The 22,849-nt window shown below is 43.6% G+C and overlaps 1 long non-coding RNA gene across 19 annotated transcripts; it reads left to right on the top strand.

Annotated features, from left to right (window-relative positions):
* Positions 1–4,626: 4,626 nt before the first annotated feature.
* On the top strand, positions 4,627–10,964 carry LOC123167581 (uncharacterized). 19 transcript variants are annotated; one of them, XR_006483977.1, is made up of 11 exons: positions 4,627–7,509; positions 7,864–8,125; positions 8,207–8,409; positions 9,176–9,293; positions 9,449–9,544; positions 9,629–9,691; positions 9,797–9,882; positions 10,103–10,122; positions 10,198–10,257; positions 10,344–10,404; positions 10,504–10,964. It is a non-coding gene; the product is annotated as an uncharacterized lncRNA (long non-coding RNA). The 19 variants fall into 19 exon arrangements; XR_006483985.1 differs by having other exon boundaries at positions 4,629–7,509; positions 7,869–8,125; positions 8,343–8,409; XR_006483975.1 differs by having other exon boundaries at positions 4,629–7,509; positions 8,343–8,409; positions 9,434–9,544.
* The last annotated feature ends 11,885 nt before the right edge of the window (positions 10,965–22,849 follow it).

The raw sequence follows: 22,849 nt of genomic DNA, 5'->3' as shown, positions 1-22,849 counted from the left end.
TGGTGATCTTGTTGACCATCAACACTTGATGCTCCTTCTTGATTTCTACCTCCGCAGCCTTTAGCATTGCGAAAAGCTCGGGAATTGTCTTATCCATCCCTTGCATGTTATAGTTCATCACGAAGCTCTTGTAGCTTTGTGGCAGTGATTGAAGAATTCTGCCAATGACACTATCATCCGGAAGATTAACTCCCAGTTGAATCAAGTGATTGTTATACCCAGACATTTTGAGTATATGCTCACTGACAGAACTATTCTCCTCCATCTTGCAGATGTAGAACTTATTGGAGACTTCATATCTCTTAATCCGGGCATTTGCTTGAAATATTAACTTCAACTCCTGGAACATCTCATATGCACCATGACGTTCAAAACGTCGTTGAAGTCCCGGTTCTAAGCCGTAAAGCATGGCACACTGAACTATCGAGTAGTCATCAGCTTTGCTCTGCCAGACGTTCATAACATCTGGCGTTGCTCCTGCAGCGGGTTTGGCATCTAGCGGTGCTTCCAGGACGTAATTCTTCTGTGCAGCAATGAGGATAATCCTCAAGTTACGGACCCAGTCCGTATAGTTGCTACCATCATCTTTCAACTTAGCTTTCTCTAGGAACACATTAAAATTCAACGGAACAACAGCACGGGCCATCTATCTACAACAACATAGACATGCAAAATACTATCAGGTACTAAGTTCATGATAAATTAAAGTTCAATTAATTAAATTACTTAAGAACTCCCACTTAGATAGACATCCCTCTAATCATCTAAGTGATCACGTGATCCAAATCAACTAAACCATGTTCGATCATCACGTGAGATGGAGTAGTTTTCAATGGTGAACATCACTATGTTGATCATATCTACTATATGATTCACGCTCGACCTTTCGGTCTCAGTGTTCCGAGGCCATATCTACATATGCTAGGCTCCTCAAGTCTAACCCGAGTATTCTGCGTGTGCAAAAATGGCTTGCACCCGTTGTATGCGAACGTAGAGCTTATCACACCCGATCATCACGTGGTGTCTCAGCACGACGAACTTTCGCCAACGGTGCATACATAGGGAGAACACTTGTACCTTGAAATTAGTGAGAGATCATCTTATAATGCTACCGTCGATCTAAGCAAAATAAGATGCATAAAGGATAAACATCACATGCAATCAATATAAGTGATATGATATGGCCATCATCATCTTGTGCCTTTGATCTTCATCTCCAAAGCATCTTCATGATCACCATCGTCACCGGCGCGACACCTTGATCTTCATCGTAGCATCGTTGTCGTCTCGCCAACTATTGTTTCTATGATTATTGCTACCACTTAGTGATAAAGTAAAGCAATTACATGGCAATTGCATTTCATACAATAAAGTGACAACCATATGGCTCCTGCCAGTTGCCGATAACTCTGTTACAAAACATGATCCTCTCATACAATAAAATTTAGCATCATGTCTTGACCATATCACATCACAACATGCCCTGCAAAAAGAAGTTAGACGTCCTCTACTTGTTGTTGCAAGTTTTACGTGGCTGCTATGGGCTGAGCAAGAACCGTTCTTACCTACGCATCAAAACCACAACAATATTTTGTCAAGTATGTGTTGTTTTAACCTTCAACAAGGACCGGGCGTAGCCACACTCGATTCAACTAAAGTTGGAGAAACTGACACCCGCCAGCCACCTGTGTGCGAAGCACATCGGTAGAACCAGTCTCGCGTAAGCGTACGCGTAATGTCGGTCCGAGCCGCTTCATCCAACAATACCGCCGAATCAAAGTATGACATGCTGGTAAGCAGTATGACTAGTATCGTCCACAACTCACTTGTGTTCTACTCGTGCATATAACATCTACGCATAAACCTGGCTCGGATGCCACTGTTGGGGAACGTAGTAATTTCAAAAAATTTACTATGCACACGCAAGATCATGGTGATGCATAGCAATGAGAGGGAAGAGTGTTGTCCACGTACCCTCGTAGACCGAAAGCGGAAGCGTTATGACAACGCGGTTGATGTAGTCGTACGTCTTCACGATCGACCGATCCTAGTACCGAACGTACGACACCTCCGCGATCTGCACACGTTCAGCTCGGCGACGTCCCACGAACTCACAATCCAGTAGAGCTTTGAGGGAGAGCTTCATCAGCACGACGGCGTAATAACGGTGATGATGAAGCTACCGGCGCAGGGCTTCGCCTAAGCACTACGACGATATGACCGAGGTGGATTATGGTGGAGGGGGGCACCGCACACGGCTAAGAGATCAATGATCAACTTGTGTGTCTATGGGGTGCCCCCTCCCCCGTATATAAAGGAGTGAAGGAGGGGGAGGGCCGGCCTCTCTATGGCGCGCCATGGAGGAGTCCTACTCCCACTGGGAGTAGGATTCCCCCCCTTCCCTAGTTGGACTAGGAGAGAAGGAAGGGGGAGAGAGGGAGGAAGGAAAGGGGGGTGCCCCCCTCCTAGTCCAATTCAGACCAGAGGGGAAGGGGGCGTGCAGCCTGCCCTGGCCTCCTCTCTCTCTCCACTATGGCCCAATAAGGCCCATATACTTACCGGGGGGGGGGGGGTTCGGTAACCTCCCGGTACTCCGGTAAATTCCCGAATTCACCCGGAACTATTCCGATGTCCAAATATAGGCTTTCAATATATCGATATTTATGTCTCGACCATTTCAAGACTCCTCGTCATGTCCGTGATCATATCCGGGACTCTGAACTACCTTCGGTACATCAAAACACATAAACTCATAATATCGATCGTCACCGAACGTTAAGCATGCGGACCCTATGGGTTCGAGAACTATGTAGACATGACCGAGACACGTCTCTGGTCAATAACCAATAGCGGAACCTAGATGCTCATATTGGCTCCTACATATTCTACGAAGATCTTTATCGGTTAAATCGCATAACAACATACGTTGTTTCCTTTGTCATCGGTATGTTACTTTCCCGAGATTCGATCGTCGGTATCTCAATACCTAGTTCAATCTCGTTACCAGCAAGTCTCTTTAGTCGTTCCGTAATGCATCATCCCACAACTAACTCATTAGTTACATTGCTTGCAAGGATTATAGTGACGTGCATTACCGAGAGGGCCCAGAGATACCTCTCGGACAATCGGAGTGACAAATCCTAATCTCGATCTATGCCAACTCAACAAGTACCATCGGAGACACCTGTAGAGCACCTTTATAATCACTCAGTTACGTTGTGACGTTTGGTAGCACACAAAGTGTTCCTCCGGTATTCGGGAGTTGCATAATCTCATAGTCATAGGAACATGTATAAGTCATGAAGAAAACAATAGCAATATACTAAACGATCAAGTGCTAAGCTAACGGAATGGGTCAAGTCAATCACATCATTCTCTAATGATGTGAACCCGTTAATCAAATGACAACTAATGTCTATGGTTAGGAAACATAACCATTTTTGATTCAACGAGCTAGTCAAGTATAGGCATACTAGTGACACTCTGTTTGTCTATGTATTCACACATGTACTAAGTTTCCGGTTAATACAATTCTAGCATGAATAATAAACATTTATCATGATATAAGGAAATATAAATAACAACTTTATTATTGTCTCTAGGGCATATTTCCTTCAGGTACAACTTCTCCCTCCTCAAGCAGGATCAGTTAATGGAAGGCTAAATCTACGGCTAGCTCGTGAGCGAGGAATCCGAGGCGGCCAAGGCCGCGGAGAACCCCAACTTCATCACCGAGCAAAGGGTGATGTACAAGGCCGCGCGCGCTCATGCCGCCTACAACGCAGTCGCGTCATAGTCGGACGCGGAGGCGGCGCAAGCGATCGCGGATGAGAATGTCGGTAGCTGCGCACCCTTCGCACTGCCAATGAAGTTTCAAGGGTGCCGATTCCACGACGAGGCATGTCCGTCCATGTCCATCATCGATCTCACGTGAACCGGTGATGGACAGACTGACTCCGACAAGGAGCGGTAGGGCGTGGGAGGCGGCGAGGCCTCGAGTCCCATGAGCCGATCCTTGTCCCGTGTTCTACTCTTGCTCATCGGCGGTCGCACTTTCACTCCGCGTGGCTCAGCTGGCCGTCGGACATGGACACGACCGCCCGACATGGGCACGGAAGGGAAGAATAAGGACTCGGAGGACGTGCGCCACCTTCGATTTTTAGACTAAGTTTAGGTTCGGTCGCTTTTATTTAATAAAATATGCCAGAAACATAAAAACAAAATCACCCGATTTAGATGAAAACCGTTCAATTTGCATGTATTCCGTCCGGTTTGTTTAAATACGGATTGAAATGCACGCGAGCATGGTTGGACGACCGACTCCGTATCAATGTGAACGTCCGAGGATAGATACGTATCCAACTATGGTCAGCGTTTGAAATGGCCTAATATATATAGTGTGGTATGCCATGACCTGTACCAAAGAAACATTTTCTGTGTTCGTAAAAAAACATTTTCTTTTTAAGAATACCAGGAAAAAACATTTCCAAGACACGGCGTGGATGGGCGTCGCAACGGTAAGAAATTCCCCTGTCCGCCCCCAATCCAAGACGGAAGCACCGCACCGCAGCCGACCCCGCATTGATGCCTACCCCTGCCCCTGCCCGCTCCGGATCCTTCCATCCATCACCAGCTCCACTTTCCTTCTATTTCCGCCGCCACGCCACGCCACGCGCCCCTCGGCCAAGGACAAGGCTCCGGCCGCCGCCACCGCCTCTGCCCCGGCTATAAAGCCGCGCCCTTTGGCCGCTCCGCCCCTCCTCCTCCTCTCTTCCTCCGCGCCGCGCCTTCCTCCTCCTCGCCGCGCCCTGCCCGGTCCGCTCCCCCTCCTCCTCTCTTCGTCCGGGCGGTGCCTCTCTCCTCCGACCTCCCCGCCGCGCTCCGGCCGGCCCACTGCTCCTCCTCCGCCCTTCGTCCGGGCCGCGCTCCTCGAGCCGGGTTTCATCTTGCTCGCCCTCCTCGATCGATTTTGCCCGTCTAGAATCGCGTCTGGATTTGATTTTGCTCGTCCTTTTGCCCGTTTAGAGTCGCGTCCGGATTTGACTTTGCTCGCCGTCGCCGCCCCGCCTGATTTGATTTTGCTCGTTCTCGCCGTCGTCCGCTTAGAATCGCGTCCGATTTGAGTTTGCTCGTTCTCAGTTCGTCGGTTTAGAACCGCTCCCGAGTTGATTTTGCGCGTCCCCGCCGTCGTCAGTTTAGAGTCGCTCGCTTCTGATTTGGTTCTGCTCGTCCACGCCGTCGTCCGTTTACGTTTTTGCTCGTTCTCGCCGTTGCCCCGACGCGCCCGCATGTTCTTGGTCCGTCTCGTCGAGGGTCTCCGTCTGGTTTGCGATTCAGAAATTTCTGCGTGTGCTTCTGTTGTCTGAGAGACGCTTTGGATCCTGCGTTTCTTCGCGTTCGTGTCGGCGCGAGCGTTGCAGGAACGGTCGGGTCTTGGTTTTGAAATTGGATTACGGGCCGGAGATGGAGAGGCGGAGAGCAATTTTGTCAGTTTGTCGTGCTAGTTCAGATCGGTTCCTAGGCTCCTGCGTTGTTCGTCGGTTGTTGTCTCATCTCAAACGGCTAGCTTGTTCGTGTTAGCCTAGATACTATGGTTCCTATGTCGATTCTCATTGTACCAGCTAGCTTGTTTCACTTTCGTCAGGCTAGATGCAGGGGTGATTTTGTTCTGATGGGTGTTAATTTCTGTTCTTTTCAATTCAATTGGTTGGTTACTTCCTATCATGCTCTGTGTATGTTCCCATATATGCTGATGTGTGTTCAGGGGTGCCATTTCGAGCAGGCAGGCATAGCAGAAAGTTTTAAAAGAGTGCAAATCATGTGGCTTGCTGCTTGACTAATTGAACACCTGCTGCTGCTACTGTAGGACAAGGTTTCCTTCTTTTATTCCTCGTGTTGCTATTTCCATTTTCATATAGGAGTACACTAGATGAATTGCTGCTAGCCCCTTAGGCTTCGTTCTGATTGCATAGCATTACTCCAGAATTTTGTCATTGCACACCTGCGCATATAATTCTGCTATGAGCATAACTTCCAGACTTTATTTATCTGTGAAAGCACCTTCATCACATGTTTTCTATCAATGCTGCTCATGTCCCTTTTGTTTGTCCTGTTAAATTTTATGGCATCAACTTGGAGCAAATTTTGTACTCATTGGTTCAAATATCAAGAATGCTGACTTCTGTATTTGTCGCTACGTAAGCCATGCACTTGGGAAGCCTGGGCGTGATTAGGATTTGGATTGCATATAGATTTTATGCCATGTTTGTTTAGAACCTGGTTGTGACCTAATATAGTGTAAATCTGCTAATTTTTTAATTTCATTTATGTTCAACGCAAGTAGGTTTTGTTCGTAAGTGGTATTTCTTTTGCGTGTGCATGAACACTCACGCTGTCACTTTTTCTTATCATAATCATTTACCGTGATGTTTGACCATACATTTCTACTGTTCTTTGTTCCCTTTTGAGGTTCACTGACTCAATTATGCATGAGATATGATATCATTTACTGCTGTCCAGTCACTGAAATAATGCTTTTCTTGCTTTGCCTTGACTTTGTGACAAGAATAAGCATGCGTCTCTGTGCCTACAAACTTGTGGGTAGTGATGATGATCTAACTAGCTTCCTGTTTTCAGGAATGAAGATCTGAATTACCCTCACCCCTCTACAGAAATCAGTTTACTCATTCAGTTTCTAGAACTTCTTTATAGCTTTCTGAGTTTACTTTGGTCTTGCATGTATTAGCTTTCTGTTTGTACCCCCTATCTATGTTTGTTTCTCTGTGTGTTTCTTGTGTGCAAGTGCTCCATTGTGTGTGTCTTGACTGTGTGTCTGACTGTGTGTGTGTGATGTGCCCCTATCTATGTATGTTTCTTTGTCTGTTTCATGTGTGCAAGCACTCCATTGTCTGTGTGTGACTGTGTTTGATTGCTTAGATGGGGTGATTCTGATTGTGTTACTGCTTATATGGTCTGTCCAATTGGTTTCTTCTTCATGCTTTGCTTGTGTTCCAGTGTCGTCTCCCCATATATGGGGATGTGTTGAGGGATGCAAACCATGTAGGCCGTTTCGAGCAGGCAGGGATCCAGAGACACTGGTCAGGCTTCTCTCCTGCTGATAGATGATGATAGGCTGAGCAGAAAAGTTTGATTCTTGTAACACTCACTTGCTTGGCTTCCACTCCTTTGCGTGGCCGATTTGGCATCCAATGCATCCCATGCCCTCTTCCCTGTTTATCTCACTCACTCATCACAGCACCCTTTTCCCTGTTTTTGTTCCTTATTTTTCTTACCATACTAATCATGTTGGTGTTTGACACTACATTTTTTGTGATATCTGTGTTTCGTTATGTCTTATGTGGATATCATATTCTTTTTTTTATATTACTGATGTCCAATCACTGGAATAATGCTTTTCTAAGTATTTCAGGCAGGATATAGACAAATGTCACATTTGCTCTTCCTTGCGTTTCTAAGGACACTGATGTGTCGGGTTTGCTTACAGTGCAGGTATATTTATGGTTTTTACATTTTGTGATGCTGATGTCTGTAGTCCCAAAACGCTTATTTAGCCATGTTTCCCTTGTTCACTTCACAAGATTATGTATTCATGCTGATAGTATGTTACTGTTTCCAGGACCGAAAATTCTATAAAGAATCATTGGAATATGTTTTTTACATTTTGCAATACTGATGTAGTCCCAAAATGCCTATTTAGCCATGGTTTCCTTGTTCACTTCACAAGTATTCATGTTGATAGTATGCTACTCTTTTCAGGACAGATAGTTCTATAAAGAATCATTGGAATATTTCTTTGAGAAAGAAGTTAGATATCTATGGCTGATAGTATGTTACTCTTTTCAGGACAGATAGTTCTATAAAGAATCATATATTGGAATATTTCTTTGAGAAAGAAGTTAGATATCTATGACACCAGAAATATTTTGGCAATTCCACGACTAATTGGCCGTGATGACTTCAAGTATAAACAAAAGATGGCTGCTTCTGAGGGTCATCTTGATCTGAACAACTCATCATTCTAATTTTAGCTCACCTCTACAGTCATACAAACTGGCATGCCAAGGACTGCTCAGGGTTCCTATCGCTTTCTGTTTTACCAACTAAGGTAATCAAATTTTGATCTTCAGCTTGCAAATTTATCACCTTTCTGTTTTACCAACTAAGGTAATCAAATTTTGATCTTCAGCTTGCATGTACATGAGCTCTGATTGTCTACATATATACTTGAATTGCTTTGGATTTGTCGGACTACTTTTCTACATGATGTTCTCCATGATTCAGTTGATTTGTTAATTTGAGTATTTTCCCGGTGAGTTCTTTAGGTTCATCTTGTGACTCAAAATACAATTTTGGTACGTGCAGACTCTGAAATTTGGTGATAAAGAAAAGGTACCTCCTAATTTGCTCTCTGGCGCTCTTACACTTGACTTCGTTTGTATAACAGTAGCGGCCTCGTAGTTGGGTAATGCAGAGAGGTTTGGAATCGAAGAACTAAAATAATGCAAAGTTGGAAGGTTCTGAACGGGAAGCTTGAACAAATAGTTTACTTTTTCTCATGTCTTCGATTAGTTTCATCCTATCTATGTCTGTTTCTTGTGTGCAAGCACTCCATTGTGTCTGTGTGACTGTGTGTGTGACCGTGACTGTGTGTGTGTGACTGACAATTTGTGTGTGTGACTGACTCTGTGTGTGTGTTTCTTTGTCCGTTTCTTGTGTGCAAGCGCTCCATTGTGTGTGTCTGTGTGTGTGTGTTGACTGTCTGACTGTGTATTGACTGTGACTGTGTGTGTGTGTGTGTTGACTGACTGTGACTGTGTCCATTGTGTGTGTGTGTATGTGTGTGTCTGTGTGTGTGCTGACTGTCTGACTGTGTATTGACTGTCTGACTCTGTATTGACTGTGTGTGTGTGTGTTGACTGACTGTGACTATGTATTGACTGTGTGTATGTGTGTGTTGACTGTGACTGTGTGTCATTGTGCAAGCACTCCATAACTACCTATTGGCACCTGATAATGCATGGAAATTTCTATAAGGTCATGGGCATGTAATTTTATGACCTACATACCTCTGTAGTTGGTAGTATCATTGCCCTTTGGACACTCTTCAATGCATTGCTGTATATTTTCCTGCCACAAGTATGATGTTTGTGTTCAGAATGATGTATATGTAGAATCCAGGGTGGATGGAGGTTTTCATGATGGCTCTGATGGTGTGCTTCTTGTGTTTGAACCGAAGTCGTGGATCGCTCATCAACCTGGTCTGTGTTTGTATGGTAACCCCTCTCGAATTTAACTCCTTTCAAGTTTGTACACAATATTTATGCATATCCCACATTTTAGCTAGTTATAATACCATGCTTCTTTGGACGTTGTTCTATATATGCAAGTGTGGTGAGCTCACATATTGTGTCAGTATCTACCTACGCAGCTGAATTATTTCCGGATAGGACAGAAGTGCAATGTTTACATCCATGGCAGAAGGTTCTTTAACACTGAACTCATCAAAGGTCCTTGGACTCAAGAGGTTTGTCATTGCACTCCTGACTTTGCTCGAGAAAAAAAAGATTTTGCACATTTTATAGTTATATTTATGATATTTTTTCTACAGGAAGATGACAAAATTATTGACCTTATAAACAAGTATGGACTAACAAAATGGTCGCATTGCAAGGTATTTCTTTTGATTGTTTTATTTTTATATGGTTTGCTGAAATGCATTTTCCCCCTATGTGCAAGGTAAACACACTGGTAACAATTCTCTGTCGATGCATTGCAGGTCAGCTACCAGAACTTCCTGCTGCTGATCCTGGGATGTTTCCGAACATGCTCCCGAACACGTTCAATTTATCCGCTCTAGGACAGGTGACTACTGTGCTCCTTTTATGATTCAGTGTAGCTAGTAGTCAAATCATGGATAGTCCATTCTGTCATCACAACGCGACCAGATTCACTCTGATTTGCAGTTTATTTGGTGATGGCAGAATGAACCCACCTGTGATCTATTATGCTTCTTTATTATTCAATGTTTTGTTATTACTTTCTAATTCTTTCTTTCCTTTGCATCGATCCACTTGCTATGCAGCCACTGCCACGACACAGTAGGTATGCTCGATTTTTTCCTTTGTGCTTGAGATTTTTCTTGTTCCGGATGCATATGTCTGACTACTCTTTTCTTAGGTTACTCGGCATTCTCGGCGTGTTTACTTTGGTGGACTTCCTCCGATCGCTAATGAACAGGTAATTGCCTTGTGTAACTTGTTATTTCTTGGCTTCTCTTTCTCTATTCGCAGTCCGTGCTAACTATTTTGTTCTTCTTTCTGCAGACGGTTGCTCTATTCTTCAATCAAGTTGTGGCTGCTATCGGGGGAAACACATTTGGTCTAGGTGATGCAGTTGTTAATATGAAGCTGATTTTTGAATTCATTCAAAACATCATAGTTGTTAATATGAAGCTGATTTTTGAATTTATTCAAAACATCTTAGGTGGCATAATCATCTGAATCCAAACATATGGAAGGATGCTTGGACTACTGAGGAGGAACATGCACTGATTAATGCCATCAGGTATTTGGGAATAAATGAGCAGAGATAGCAAAAGTTATTCCTGGAAGGTACATTATGGGTCTTGCTTGTAGGATGCTTTCTGTTTGTGCCCTTTCTATCTCTTGTGTGTGTGACTGACTGTGTGTGACTGTGACTGTGTATGTGTGACTGACTCTGCGTGACTGCTACTGTGTGTGTGTGTGACTGAATCTGTTTGTGACTGTGACTCTCTCTGTGTGTGTGTTTGAATTAGTATTGCATTTGCTTGATGGTGTGTGCTGTATGCTTTGCTTGATGGGGTGTCTTGAATGGTTTGCTTGATGGTGTGTCCTGAATGCTTTGCTTGATGGTGTGTCCTGAATGCTTTGCTTGAATGATTGGTGTTGTATGTTTTGTTTGTTGTGGTGTAACACTGCCTTTGCCGGTCCCAAGCCCGGATGTGAAAATGTGGAGGGAGCTGCATTGATATTGCATTTGCTTGATTGTGTGTCATGTATGCTTTGCTTAAATGATTGATGTTGTTGTATAATTTGTGTTTTGTATTGTTGTGGTTTAACACTGCCTTTGCCGGTCCCAAGCCCGGATGTGAAAATGTGGAGGGAGGTGCAGTTACCTTCTTTGTATTGTTTGCATTACACACAGTTTGCATTACCTTCTTTGTATTGTTTGCATTACACACAATTTGCATTGCCTTCTTTGTGGTTACTGTCCTGATTGAAATAGTGGATCTTCACATAATGTGAAGAAGCTTTGAAATGCATCCTTCCTTGCTATGAAAAATCTAGGCATGCCAGCAACTTTGTGATTCCTTTCTCAAGCTGTATGAGGTCAGTTTTTAGTTTTTTTTTTTTTTTTTTTTGCGAATAATATCAGGTCAGTGTTTACCTACGATAATACCAAAGGGAAGCGATGTTCGATTGTTCTGGGTGGTGTATGGCTTACCTAGAAAATAAAATGCAGTGCTATCTGTTCGGCTGTATACAAATTTTTCCGACCATAGAATTCGTCTCGTCTCCTAAATTAATCCTATTGGTTTTAAATCTTGTCACTGTGGATGTTCTTTTTTCTACAAATATGGTAAATACATCTCCTAAATTAATCCTACTGGTTTTAAATCTTGTCAATGTGGATGTTCTTTTTTCTGCTAATATATATTGTCAAGTAAAAACGTCAGTTGTTTGTCCCAAGCAACTGCGCGTTGCTAGCTAGGCAAGTTGAGTGAGTAATGTCCTGAACACTAGAGAACTGACGTCAGTTCTATACTGATCTCGTGTGAACGTGCTTGCGCCCTCGGATGCATCGCACGGATCTTGGCGCGAGGGTCGCCACGTGAGGCGCAGAAATTGTTTGCGCTAACTGTCGGCTAAGCGAACGTTCCCTATATCCCCCTTCCTCGCTCCACTAACGCCAGTCCCCCATCTTTTCCTAACCCGTCTCGCACTCCGCCCCGCAGGTGATTAAGTATGGTTTCTTTGTCTCCGCTGGCAATTTGAGCGTCTTCGACTGCTCGGAGTTAAGTTCTTCATCGGCTCCAGCATTGGGCTAAGGTGTACACTGCTTCGCCGCCACCGCTCTGTTTTCTGTAGGGTTCATTTCGCCGGGGTTCGATGGATGTTGAGTGGTTGACATGGCGGCGGTGACATTTTTGCGATTCTGTTGGGGCTGTGAAGAGTTCGGTTTTTGCGATTTTCTTTGTTTCTTAATTCTATTTTTTCCCTGCTTCCCTTCCATCCTCATGGGCCTGCAGCCCAACCACCCAGGCGAGCGAGCGACTCTTTTCCTTCTCTTCCTCTGCCTTTGTACGCTCTCGCTTACATCGCAGAGGCTATATCTCGCTTATAGCAAGTCTTCCTTCGGTCTCGCCTGAAGCGCATCTATAGTTTTTGGCCGGCCCATTCACACTAAAATAAATACACTAGAGAAAAAGGGTCACGCATGAATCAATCCCACGAGGACACGATGTCTAGCTGTAGAGTTGCGCTGCTAGCCACTTGTCCACCACCGGGTTCATATTTAATTAGAAGGTCATGACCTTGTTAAAGAAAAAGCGTTGGGTTTTCACCGGTTTTTTGGGTTTTTTTTATTTTATTTTCACCGTTTTCCTTCGTTTATTTTCTCTATATACACTTAACATTTTCTCAAATGTTTAATTAATTTTTTTTGAATATATGATCAATATTTTTTCTGTGCACATTTAACATTTTTCATATGTTTTATTAACATTTTGCAAAGACAATTTCATAAGTTTTTTAATACATGGTCAACATTTTTGTATACACATTTAACAATTTCTAAATGCTTGTTTAACATTATCTAAATACTTGTTTTCAAAAAATTCAAATGCTTTGATTAATATTTGTTAAATACATGATTAACTTTTTTTGTATACATTTTTGGTATACATGAGAAACTTTTTCTCTATGTACATTTAACATTTTTGAAATGCTTGCTTAGAACTTTTTAAATGTTTAATGTAAAATATTTTGTAATATATTTATTTAGAATATTTGTAAGTATAAACGAAAGTAAAAATGAAAAAAAATGGAAAACATGAAAAAAGAGGCAGTGGCCTCCCGCGCACTAGGCCGGCCCATACGCTCGCGTGACTTCATCGAGTCGGAAGGTTACCCGCTATAAGTGAGTTACCCCACCTATTACCCCCTTCAATTCGAGTAAATAGCATAAAACTACTACAGTTTGGACTAGGGTTTCAAAAAACTACTAGTTTTATATTTTTGCTGATAACTACCAACTTTGGGGTCGGCTGTTCAAAACCCCGAAATGACCGAGTGCTTTAAAATTGATCGTGATTACAAGGATGGCCCACTCGTTGGAGCTGACGTGGCATAAAATGTCAACACCGATATCTTTCTTACTCACCCCATTTTGTTCTTCCTCCCGCGCTCGTCCTCAGCCATGGAGGACCTCGTGCTCGACGCGCACGCCCATGGCTGACCGACCGATGGCTAGAGCGATGCTGCCGGTGGGCAGCCCGTCTTCCCCCTCCCCCGGCAGACTAACCTGTCTAGGGAAGCATCCTACCCAAGTCGACCTTCGCTGGCTGCATAGACTGACATGGCCAAGGGAAGAGCACACACAGAGCTGCGCATGCTGGTTCTTGTGCGCCGCCACCTGCTGCTATCCCTGGCTCCTCGCCACCCTTGTGTGGCTGCCCGTCTCCGCCACCTATTGCGCCCACCAGCCACTCGCTGCCCCTGCTTTGCGAGAATGAGGCTCTGTAGGGAGCCGCCGCACGCTGCTTGCCGCAAGCCGCTTGAGGCCGCGTGCTAGTGGCCGCACCAATGGGGAGCTGTCGCGTGGTGCTGGACGTGAGCCGCCTAAGGCCCTGGTGCTGGCCGCGCACTGATACGTCTCCATCGTATCTACTTTTCCAAACTCTTTTGCCCTTGTTTTGGACTCTAATTTGCATGATTTGAATGGAACTAACCCGGACTGGCATTGTTTTTAGCAAAACTGCTATGGTGTTATTTTTGTGCAGAAATAAAAGTTCTTGGAATGACCTAAAACTTCACGGAGATAACTTTTGGAATAAATACATTGGCGAAAGAATCAACCGAAGGGGACCTACACCCTAGCCACAAGGGTGGGGCGCGTGCCCTACCCCCTAAGCGCGCCCCCTATCTTGTGGGTCCCCTGGACCTCCACCGAACTCAACTCCAACTCCATATATTCACGTCCGGGAAGAAAAAAATTAGAGAGAAGGATTCGTCGCGTTTTACGATACGAAGTCGCAGCCAAGCCCAGTTCTTCCTCGAGAGGGCAGATCTGGAGTCCGTTCGGGGCTCCAGAGAGGGAAATCCGTCGCCATCGTCATCATCAACCATCCTCCATCACCAATTTCATGATTCTCACCGCCGTGCGTGAGTAATCCCGTCGTAGCCCATCGTAGGCTTGCTGGACGGTGATGGGTTGGATGAGATTTACCATGTAATCGAGTTATTTTTGTTAGGGTTTGATCCCTAGTATCCATTATGTTCTAAGATTGATGTTGCTATGACTTTGCCATGCTTAATGCTTGTCACTAGGGCCCGAGTGCCATGATTTCAGATTCGAACCTATTATGTTTTCATGAATATATGAGTGTTCTTGATCCTATCTTGCAAATTATAGTCACCTACTACGTGTTATGATCCGGCAACCCCGGAGTGACAATAGTCGGGACACTTCCTGGTGATGGCCGTAGTTTGAGGAGTTCATGTATTCACTAAGTGCTAATGCTTTGGTCCGGTTCTCTACTAAAATGAGGCCTTAATATCGCTTAGTTTTCATTCGGACCCCGCTGCCACGGGAGGGTAGGACAAAAGATGTCATGCAAGTTCTTTTCCATAAGCACTTATGACTATATTCGGAATACATGCCTACATTATATTGATGAACTGAAGCTAGCACTACTAGGGAAAACCCTAGCAGTAGCGCGTGTTTAAAGCCTATCAGTAGCGCGGGGTACCGCGCTACTAGTAAGGTGCTACAGCTAAAGGTTAGCAGCAGTGTCGGTTGGACCACGCTACTGCTATATCGACTTAGTAGCAGCGCGTTCCAATATGAGCGCTACTGGTAATTAGTAGTAGCGCTTCTCCTAGCACGCGCTACTACTATTATTCTGTATTTCTTTTTTATTTCATGTTGTATTCATACACCTTTATACAAGTTTTCATACTGCAGCAATTTAGAGAATGATTTTACATCATAATGAGTTATTACATCAGTGGGAGAAAGAACCGTGAACTAGTTATTACATCATAATGAGTTATTACATCCACTTGAAACTAATCCGCGGTTCTTTCACCCAATGATATAATAAATATCATCGTCATCATCATATCATTAACAACTTATCATCATAATACATCATTGTCATATAACATCTCCTCATGATCATCGTTTTCATCAATGAGACATCACATACAAGTTGGTCACTAGACATAATCACAATTACTCATCATCATCAACTCTCATAAACATATTGTACCTCATAGGACCTACTACATTCTCTTAGGACCTACTATATTATCTTAGGTAAAATAGCATAAAACAAGATAGCCCCTGACTCTCCATTATGGAGAATGGAGATTATCCTGTCTCCAATTCTTGCCTTTCGCACAATGTTGCTTCCAAGAACCTCCTTACGACTGTCCATACATTTCTTCCATTCTTTGATTATCATGCGTTCACCGTTTTTAGAAATCCGGTATGCACAGGTGAGATTCGTAGGACGACCTGGCTGTATGTTCAAAACATCAAGGCGACCATTCTGATACATCAAACGAGGCACACAATCCATCGGGATTTTCTGTTGAAAAACATAGTGATAACTTCGTAGTCAGCAATGTAGTTCAGTTTTAGAAGTATGGAAAAGATGCATGAATGTCGTAATAGTAAAAAATCTTACCAGGATATCTCCATGGAAGTTATCATGGTTCAACACGTGCACTAGTGGCACGTATTCACCATAATTTGGAGGAGTTCGATAAAAGGCATTGTAATTCTCAATTTCAGTACAATATGCGACCAGATGATTTTTCTCTTGATAAGTTAACTCAGAGCCATCGGTGTAGTTGGTTCTGTCTACCATCTTCCGCACACTCTTTGAAGAATGAAAATAAGCTATCAATGGAAATAAGCTGTCAACTATTTTGAAATAAACAATATAAATTACTTAATAACTATGTTTGAGGAACTCACATAGCGGTAGAATTGGAAGCGTATCAACAAGAACCCAAATGTCCAAATTGTCTTGGTCGATGTCAGGATCACCAAGATCCATGGTGACAAACATACCCTCTTGAAAATCATACATCTTGCAAAGTGCTTCCCAACCCGGGGAACCAAAATTGGATACGCTCTCAGAATTGTATAGATTTACCTCAAAATCCATACCATGATGGGTCCTTAGGTTAATTTTCTTTGTTTCATTCCTCTCATGATCTTCAAAACCCATCCTCTCCAAGACATAGCGTCTTGCATGGCATGGGATAAGCTAGTCGAATTGTAAAAGACGAAAATTACACGTTGAAGTAGTAGAAGTCGAGCTTAATTATGAAAAAAACACTTGGCGTCGTAGCGTACCGTTTCACAATCGAAGGCCTCCTCGAGCTTAATGCTGAAGCGCCGACCTTCGTCCAGGTGAGGCCTGTCGCAGAAACCCCGGTTGTCGCCGCACTAGGAGCACTCCCCGGGACCTTCTTCGTCCGATGACATTTTCTATGTTCATAATTCAAAGATTAAACTTGTACAATTAAATATATGTACTACAAAAACTAAATTAGATCATTATTATTCATCACGGGTTGACTATGGGTCTCTCGAGTCTTTTCTTGAAAACTCTCAGCTCACGTGGTGTATATATTCGACCGTCGGTGATGGTAGCTCCTCCTTTTGTTCCCGAGTGCATTACACCAAATTGTCTAGCACATGGGAACGAAGGAGAAGCTACCCCCACGACAACACTCGGGATTCTTCGTCCTCTCATATATGGTGGATACTCTCCCTCACTGATTCCCTCTCTGACATTTGTGACCGTCGGTGATGGTCGTTACTCCTCCTTCCCCTAGTGCATAACAAAGGTCTAGCACCCGGAGAAGAAGGAGAAACGACCCCCACGACAACAGTCGGGATTCTTCGGCCTCGACAGTCTTAAAGTCAACCCGAAATATCGTTTAATTATCTTTCTAGAAAATCCAGGCCACTCGATATTTCCTACATATTCTAGCACAAGTCATGCCAAAATTCACGGAAAATTCCAGCATGACCTTTGCTAAAACAGGACATATCGAGCGCCTGAAATTTGCCCGAGCGGAAATTAATCAACACTACGGAAAAACATAGGCCACTCGGAGGTGTAACCTGCAAACATGACCGGCCACTTGGGCAACCACATATCCTATTTGAGCAACACAAGATATACATGTTTTTATCTACATCATATCTTATAGGACTCATATTGACATGGAGATTTGGCTGGTCTCACCTCGAGGTCGGAGGGGGTCGGTGACGGGGACGACGACGGGGATGATGGAGGGGCTCCTTGATATCTGCAAAAACAAAAACCCTATAAGTTATCACTAATAGATCCCGAATAGTATCATACATATAACATCACTAATACAACTAAAACCCTAGCGAACGACGGGTATCGACAACGAGGATGCGGGATAGGCATCGTCGACGTCGATTGACGTCGATCCGGGAATAATTGCTTAAACTAAAAAAATAACAACAAATGTGACATGTTCAACTAGTTCTATTAATTCAACTAGTTCTTACTAAAAATAAACTTACTATAAATAGAAATAAACTAGTTCTTTCTAAAAATAAACTAGTTCAACTAGTTATATTAATTTTCTTACTAAAAATACATTAGTTCTATTAATTCAACTAGTTCTTACTAAAACCAAACTAGTTCAACTAGTTTATTAATTTACTTACTAATTATTTTAAACACTTACTAAAAACAGTAAAAAACTACATTATACAATAGTAAAAAACAGAAAAAAAGAGATGGAGGGAGGAGGAAGAAGGAGAGAGGAGGAGGGGGAGGAGGCTGGTGGGATCGGAGGAGGGAGGGGGCGGGGGGAGGAGGGGGAGGGGGCGGCCGGAGGAGGAGGAGGAGGGAGGGGGCAGCCGGAGGAGGAGGAGGAGGGAGGGGCAGGGGGTGGAGGGGGAGGGGCGGCCGGAGGAGGAGGGGGGAGAGGGCGGCCGGAGGAGGAGGAGGGAGGGGCGGTGGGAGGAGGGCGGCCGGAGGAGGAGGGGGGAGGAGGGAGTACCTCGGCGAGGAGCAGCGCGGCGGCGGCAAACAACGGGTTCGGTGCGGGCGAGAGCGAGTGAGAGGGAGAGAGTGAGTGAGAGGGTGCAGTGAGCCGCTCTAGGATAAGGTAAGTAAGTAGTAGCGCATTTCAGGGAAACGCGCTACTGCTAAGGAACGTAGCAGTAGTGCTGGTCAGGCATTCGCGCTACTGCTAAGTGGGGCTAGCCATCTGCGCCCAGTACAAGTATAGAAGCAGCGCGCTTTAGCAGAATGCGCTACTGCTAAAGTAGTAGTAGTAGCGTGGTTTATATAAACTCGCTACTATACTAAGTAGCAGTAGCGCCCTGTTTTGTCCAATGCTACTGCTAAGATGCTGTGTATAAGGTTTTCCCTAGTAGTGTAGTTCTGTGTCACCTTATGTTATAACTGTTGCATGACGAATGCCATCCGACATAATTATCCATCATTGATCCACTACCTAGGAGCTCGTTTCATATTGATCTTTGCTCCGTTACTTTTCCATTGCCACTATTATGATTGCTACAAAACTGCTACTGTTACTTTTGCCACCGTTATCGTTACTTCCATACTACTTTGCTACTAAATACTTTGCTGCAGATATTAAGTCTTTTAGGTGTGGTTGAATTGACAACTCAACTGCTAATACTTGAGAATATTCTTTGGCTTCCCTTGTGTCGAATCAATAAATTTGGGTTGAATACTCTACCCTCGAAAACTGTTGCAATCTACTTGTGGGTTATCACGCACCCCTAGTCAATGTCCTGGAGCTTGGCCTCCTCAGGTCACCGGCTGGGGAGGGGATGGAGGGGAGTGGGCGACGATTCTAGGGAGAGGACGGCGACAGGTTGCGGGAGAGAGGTCAAGACGGATCGGCCCAGGGACCTGATTGCTTTTTTCCTTTCTTTACAAGGACCTGGTCGCTTTTTAAAGGAAATTACATGGACCTGATTACTTTTTTGAAAAATATAGGGACGCAATTGCTTTTTATAAATATTGGGGCCCCACCTGTCATAACCAATGAACGGTCAACCTATCAGTGTTGACTTTTATGCCATGTGGACCTGACGGGTGGGCCACAGGTGTCAAACAAACGGTTTAAAATTTAAACACTCAGTTATTTGGGGGTTTTTGAAATAGCGAACCCCAAAGTTGGTAGTTATTAGTGAAAAAATAAAAACCGGTAGTTTTTTGGAACCCCAACGTATCTTTTTATTGATAGAAGAAGAGAGAATGAGTACAAGTGAGACACGACACATGCACGAACGCAAGGCGTGTACACGGTGCCCAAAATAGAAAATAAGAGAGACAAGGTGCTTTGCCCAAACAAGCAAAAGACACAGCTAAGCCCACTAACTAGAGAGGCAGTCCAAACCAACGTAACCACGAATCCAGCACTGGGGACACTCGGAGCACCAGGGGAAACCCTAGATCGGAAGACAATGGCGCCACAACATTTTCCTTCAATGTAGGAAATCATGCAGTCATTAATTATTACTGACAACTTATTAGCACTACTTTTTCCCCATCACAGTTTACACCGTGTGAGGCGTCAGATAATAAGAGTACTTTAAGACTTGCAACCCCGGCTCTCGATCGTCTTGACTATTCCCAGGTCACAACTCCGTGCTCTCGTACCCTACGTCTGTGCTGCACATGTGCCCTGCTCCAGCACACGGCTACTACTATACCCGTCTCCTCCGGGCTTCGGCTAGCTCTGCTGGTGCTACTTCTTAGCTTGCGTTGGTTTTTCCCTTGAAGAGGAAAGGGTGATGCAGCAAAGTAGAGATAAGTATTTCCCTCAGTTTGAGAACCAAGGTATCAATCCAGTAGGAGGTACGCGCAAGTTCCAATCTATGCACCTGCACAAACAATCGAACACTTGCACCCAACGCGATAAAGGGGTTGTCAATCCCTTCACGGTCACTTGCGAGGATGAGATCTGATAGAGATGGATATAAAAGATTACTAAAACATAAAAAAATAAAAGTAAATAAATTGCAACAAGGTATTTTTGGGTTTTTTGGTTTATAGATCTGAAAATATATGATGGAAAATAGACCGGGGGCCATAGGTTTCACTAGAGGCTTCTCTCTTGAAAGAAAACATACGGTGGGTGACCAAATTACTGTCGAGCAATCGATAAAAAAGCGCAAAGTTATGATGATATCCAAGGCCATGATTATGAATATAGGCATCATGTCCATGTCAAGTAGACCGACTCCTGCCTGCATCTACTACTATTACTCCACACATCGACCGCTATCCAACATGCATCTAGAGTATTAAGTTCATAAGAACGGAGTAACGCCTTAAGTAAGATGACATGATCTAGAGGGATAAACTCAAGCAATATGATGAAAACCCCATCTTTTTATCCTTAATGGCAACAATACAATACGTGCCTCGCTACCCCTACTTTGCACTGGGTGAGGACACCGCAAGATTGAGCCCAAAACTAAGCACCTCTCCCATTGCAAGAAGAACCAATCTAGTTGGCCAAACCAAACCGATAATTTGAAGAGAAATACAGAGATATCAAATCATGCATATAAGAATTCAGAAGAGAATCAAATAATATTCATAGATAATCTGATCATAAATCCACAATTCATCGGATCTCGACAAACACACCGCAAAAGAATATTACATCAGATAGAACTCCAAGAATATCAAGGAGAACATTGTATTGAAGATCAAAGAGAGAGAAGAAGCCATCTAGCTATGGACCCGTAGGTCTATGGTAAACTACTCACGCTTCATCGAAAGGTTAATAGGGTTGATGTAGAAGTCCTCCATGATCGAATCCCCCTCCAGCAGGGTGCCGGAAAAGGCCCCAAGATGAGATCTCATGGGAACAGAAGGTTATGTCGGAAAAGTATTTTGGTGGACGCTTCTGGTGGTTTTGGGAATATTTTAGAATTTATAGAGCTGAGATGGAGGTCGGTGGACTCCCGAGGGGCCCACAAGCCAGGGGCCCGCCCCCTAGGGTGCGCCCACCCCCCTAGGGCGCGCCCTGAGGGCTTGTGGTTCCCTCGGGACTTGTGGCCCTCTCCCCAAGTCTTCCGGGTGTCTTCTGGTTCAAGAAAAATCATCGCGAAAGTTTTATTCCGTTTCGACTCCGTTTGATATTCCTTTTCTGTAAAACTCAAAAAAAAAGAAAAAACAGAAACTGGCACTAGGCTCTAGGTTAATAGGTTAGTCCCAAAAATAATATAAAATAGCATATTAATGCATATAAAAAACATCCAAAACAGATAATATAATAACATAGAACAATCAAAAATTATAGATACGTTGGAGACGTATCAAGCATCCCCAAGCTTAATTCCTACTCGTCCTCGAGTAGGTAAATGATAAAAACAGAATTTTGATGTGGAATGCTACCTAACATATTTATCCATGTAATCTTCTTTATTGTGGCATGAATATTCAGATCCATAAGATTTAAAACAAAAGTTTAATATTGACATAAAAACAATAATACTTCAAGCATACTAATAAAGCAATCATGTCTTCTCAAAATAACATGGCCAAAGAAAGTTATGCCTAATAAATCATATAGTCTGGCTATGCTCCATCTTCATCACACAAAGTATTTAATCATGCACAACCCCGATGACAAGCCAAGAAATTGTTTCATACTTTTTGGTGTTCTCAAACTTTTTCAACTTTCACGCAATACATGAGCGTGAGTCATGGATATAACACTATATGTAGGTGGAATAGAATATGGTGGTTGTGGGGAAGACAAAAGAAGGAGAAAGTCTCACATCAACTAGGCGTATTAGCAGGCTATGTAGATGCCCATCAATAGATATCAATGTGAGTGAGTAGGGATTGTCATGAAACGGATGCACTAGAGCTATAAGTGTACGAAAGCTAAAAAAGAAACTAAGTGAGTGTGCATCCAACTCGCTTGCTCACGAAGACCTAGGGCAATTTGACGAAGCCCATCATTGGAATACACAAGCCAAGTTCTATAATGAAAAATTCCCACTAGTATATGAAAATGACAAAATAGGAGACTCTCTATCATGAAGATCATGGTGCTACTTTAAAGCACAAGTGTGGTAAAAGGATAGTAACATTGTCCCTTCTCTCTTTTCTCTCATTTTATTTGTTTGGGCTTCTTTGGCCTCTTTTATTTTTTGTGAAGTCTGGAAACTCATCCCAACTTGTGAGGGAATCATAGCTTCCATCATCCTTTCCTCACATGGGACAATGCTCTAATAATGATGATCATCACACTTCTATTTACTTACAACTCAAAAATATGACTCTATATGAATGCCTCCGACGGTGTTCTGGGATGTGCAATGATCAAGAGTGACATGTATAAAAAATATGAATGGTGGCCTTGCCACAAATACAATGCCAACTACATGATCATGCAAAGCAATATGACAATGATGAAGCATGTCATAATAAACGGAACAATGGAAGTTGCATGGCAATATATCTCGGAATGGCTATGGAAATGCCATAATAGGTAGGTATGGT

This window comes from Triticum aestivum, chromosome 7D (genome assembly GCF_018294505.1).
Source record: "Triticum aestivum cultivar Chinese Spring chromosome 7D, IWGSC CS RefSeq v2.1, whole genome shotgun sequence".
Lineage (NCBI taxonomy): Eukaryota > Viridiplantae > Streptophyta > Magnoliopsida > Poales > Poaceae > Triticum > Triticum aestivum.
This window is presented reverse-complemented; position numbering and strand designations above follow the sequence as displayed.